Source organism: Oncorhynchus masou, unplaced genomic scaffold (genome assembly GCF_036934945.1).
Source record: "Oncorhynchus masou masou isolate Uvic2021 unplaced genomic scaffold, UVic_Omas_1.1 unplaced_scaffold_1348, whole genome shotgun sequence".
In the NCBI taxonomy this organism is placed as follows: domain Eukaryota; kingdom Metazoa; phylum Chordata; class Actinopteri; order Salmoniformes; family Salmonidae; genus Oncorhynchus; species Oncorhynchus masou.
Genome location: NW_027003370.1, coordinates 4,843 through 8,735, shown reverse-complemented (window position 1 = coordinate 8,735; position 3,893 = coordinate 4,843). Strand labels below are relative to the sequence as shown.

The following is a 3,893-nucleotide window of genomic DNA, read 5'->3' as shown; positions in this document are numbered from 1 at the left end:
CGGTATTAGTTTTTAATGTTGATCAGACTACGGTATTAGTTTTTAATGTTGATCAGACAACGGCATTAGATTTGGATGATCAAAGTATATACTTCAGATTATTATTATTATTTTTTACCTTTATTTAACGTATTATTATTCGTATTATTGGATGTCCTGTGTGTATAGATCTCTACATGAACAACGGTAAAGATCTTTCCTGTTCTAGTTGTTGTTCACCACAACATCAGAACAGCACGGATAGACGGTGAGTGGGAGCAGCCTTGTGAAGGCATGACTCACATCAGACTGACGTTACACGGGAATTACCATGCCCACCCCTTCTGGTGTACTTTCCAATAATATTACATTATATTCATGTTGTTCAGAGTTTACTTTATTTGTTTTTAGTTCACAAGAAATAACCAGGCCTTTCTGGAGGCCATTGAGATTTTTAAAAATCAACATTAACATTTAATATGAGTCGGAAACATTCACGAAAAACAAATGTCAAGTCGGTTTGAGTTCAATTATTTACATTCCTTATTGTTAGACATAAACCACAACACGTTCCATAGTTACACGGCACAATGTGTACAAAAATATACATATAATCAAACTTTGATATTAAATGACAAAATGTACAATTCATTAAATCGTCCTTGTATTGACAATGTACAAAAATAACGTGTGAAACGAGGCACAACAGGGGGAAATACAATCAATGAACATGTTAAAATGGACACATTTTTGTATAGTAAATAATTTAAAACACCTTTCCTCCTAAATTATTGCAAACATACGTTCTTTCCATGCAGCGTTGTGTATATTGTAGCCTATTGGCGCGTCAGTGTAAATGTGCTTGATATTAATCCTCAACATGTTTCTTCCCGATACCTGAAGAGGATATAGGCAGCCACGTGTTAAAAGTATTGTCTATTAACTTGACTGACTTCAGTAGCCTATGCAAACAAAGTGCGTTTCTCTCAGCCACCAAACTAAGAGGATACATCGTGGGAACGTTTGGAGCGCAGCCGGAATGATGCGCAATTACGCATGAAAGAGAATTATGCTGTTGCATGTAAAGTTCGTTCCATATTATGTTTTGAACTTGCAGCTTCCAAACAATTAAACCTCAATCTCTATTGTCTTTAGTTCGTCAAGGTTTCTAAATATGTATTCCATAAACCTATTGGCGATAGTGTGTTCTATACCGCCCGCGAGGGGCATCCCGCCAGCTGTCCCGTGCTGGAGGAGCAGACTCCGCTAGATGTGCTTATAGAACCGGTACCGGAGCGATCAGAGTTCGTGTTGTTTGATGGCGCAGTGGATGATTTTCTCTCTTTCTGTCTGAGATGAATCTTGGTGTGTCTTTTGCGCTCGTCGCTCCTCGCGAACTTACGGCCACAGAAATCACAGGCGAAGGGCTTCTCTCCGGTGTGCGTGCGGATGTGCGTGGTGAGGTGGTCGCTGCGGCTAAAGTTCTCATGCAGATCCGGCACTGGAACGGTTTGTGTCCCGTGTGGATCCGGATGTGTCTGGTCAGCTCGTCAGACCGAGAGAACCGCCGGTCGCAGCCTTCCGCTGGGCAGGGGTACGGCCGCTCATGGACCGGGGTCTTGCTCGGCCTGTTGGGATATTTTCTGGGCCGCAGGATGGGTCTCAGGGGGAGGTTCTGGGGGCTGTACGCGGTGGGGAGTCTGGGTCCATCCGAGACCGGCCCACCTAATGTAAAGTTCCTAATAGTGTTCAGGGGAGTCAGAGGTGGGGTACTCTAAAGGAGTCCAGTGGGCAGGGGAAGGGCTTGCGGTCAGGCATGGCCTGCATGTCCCTCTGACAGGTCGGCTGGAAGAACCCAGCATAGTCTGGGATGATGGGGAAGAGACCCGAGTCTGTGTTGGGCTTAGGGGAGGAGTAGGACGGCGGCGGGTAAGAGATACCGGGCCCGGTGGAGAGGAAGGCCGACGGGTCCTGGTAGACCTCCCCACAGCCGTAGGGAGGCGGGGAAGAGTAGAGGTGGTGCTCCATGTCGGCCTGGTTCTGGGCCATGGTGCAGCTGAGCGTGGAGGAGAAATGGCCGGGAGAGCCGGAGGACGCCGGGGAGGAGGAGGCGGAAGATGGCTGGGTCATGCCCAGGATCCCCGCACTCACAATGTTGATGACGCCCTCGGGGTTCCAGTTACCTGGATACTGAGAGTCGATGGAGAACTTTCCCATGTAGGTGAAGGTCTGGTTCCGATGGCTAGGTGGCTGGGAGAAGCTAGAGTAAGACAGGTCGAGAGAGCGTTTCTCTAAGCTCATATCGCCACTCATCAAGCCATCTGGAAGATAAGAAGAGACATCTTAGCAGATAATCACGAAACAAACAAATCAGAGAGCTTTAAAAAAAACATCCTGCAGGTCCGTTCTCGTGCGCACAGTGTTTGGTGCGCGCTGCGCGCTCGCATCCTTTACCCACCGGTCATTCATTCAACTTTTCAAAGAGGTGCCGTTTTACTTTTACGCAAACTTTTTTGGGGAAAAGTGCGTAACTCTAGCCATGTGCCTCTAAAACATGACATGTTTTATTACCATTGATACAAATATCCAGACATACATTTGTCCCACAACCATTAATTCAAAAATATTTCCAAAATCTCTTGGCCAAGATGAAAAAATGCAATATCAAACATTATGCATAATATTATAACCTACACGTAGTAGCCGATGTGTTTCCTCTCCAATAACCAACACAGCACATGTTGCATTCTCTAAAGGTCCCCATGATATCAAAACAACACCCTGTATAGTCCACGCTTACCTGGAGCTCCGCTAAGATGGTCGTGGTAGTGGCCGCCTAAATCAGCGTTAGGAAAGATAGCCACCCCGGGCGGCAGACTGTCATGATCCACAGAGTAGATGGAATCAGAGACAGGATGGACATACCCACCCAGAGAGACCGGGACTTTCTCTAAAGTTTTAGCCGTCATCATTTAACTAACGGCTTCTCGCTGTTTCCAGGGTTAAAACGGTATTTTAAACCGGCTGGTTGAGTATGTGTGGCCTTACAGTCCTATCCTACACTGAAACATCTGATAACCTGTCCGGATAAGTTAACACAATCTGGAGCGTGTGTTGATACCACCTCTATAGTCTACTGTACTCTCTCCAGATCATCAGGCTGTTTAGTGAATGACGGATCCTAGCAGCACGAGTAGCAGTAGTATGTATTTATCAGTGGGGCAGTGAATGCGCCACTACGTCACTGCCCAAACAAGGACCGTTTGGTTTGAGAGAGGAGGCGCTGGGGGATCCTATTGGCCCCGGGCTGTCAATGGAGAACCCACAAGTGAAAGTTCGCCAATATAAAGCGATAAAATATGTTTGTTTTTTCTCCATGCAGTTTCCATTAGCACGAAAATGATAAAACAATATAGGTGTAAAGAAATGAACGAATGCAAGATGGCATGTTATCAGTTTAGACGGACATCAATGTTACAAGCGTATCTGATGTATACGATTTGAAATGTTTCCTCTACACATCGCCTTCAAATAGGAATTCCGGTTCTTCTCTCGAAGCCATACATGGTTTTATCCGGTAAATCTAAGAACACCCCTGCCTACATATAAGGGTTCTATTCCGGAATATGAGCGTCGGAAACTATCGAGTCTTGCCGAGCAAGAGCAGCGACAGAACTACCATCGCAAACCACAATCAAATGAGAGCCACAATCACGGAATTTTCACCTTTGCTGCATTAGACTCGGAAACTTTGTCAGGGTCGTTTGAATAGGCTTTGCTTTAGGAAAGACTGGGCTACAGGCCTATTTAGTTACGAGCTATTTATATCACTAGAAGGGAAATTGTTTGTCTTGAAATGTAATGACTTTCACATCCTGAAATGAAACGGGTAAAGGCACATGGTCTAATGATAA

At 45.5% G+C, this 3,893-nt stretch overlaps 1 pseudogene; it reads right to left on the bottom strand.

The window, feature by feature from the left end:
• Positions 1-358: 358 nt before the first annotated feature.
• On the bottom strand, positions 359-3,157 carry LOC135530456 (early growth response protein 2b-like; annotated as a pseudogene).
• Positions 3,158-3,893: the final 736 nt, after the last annotated feature.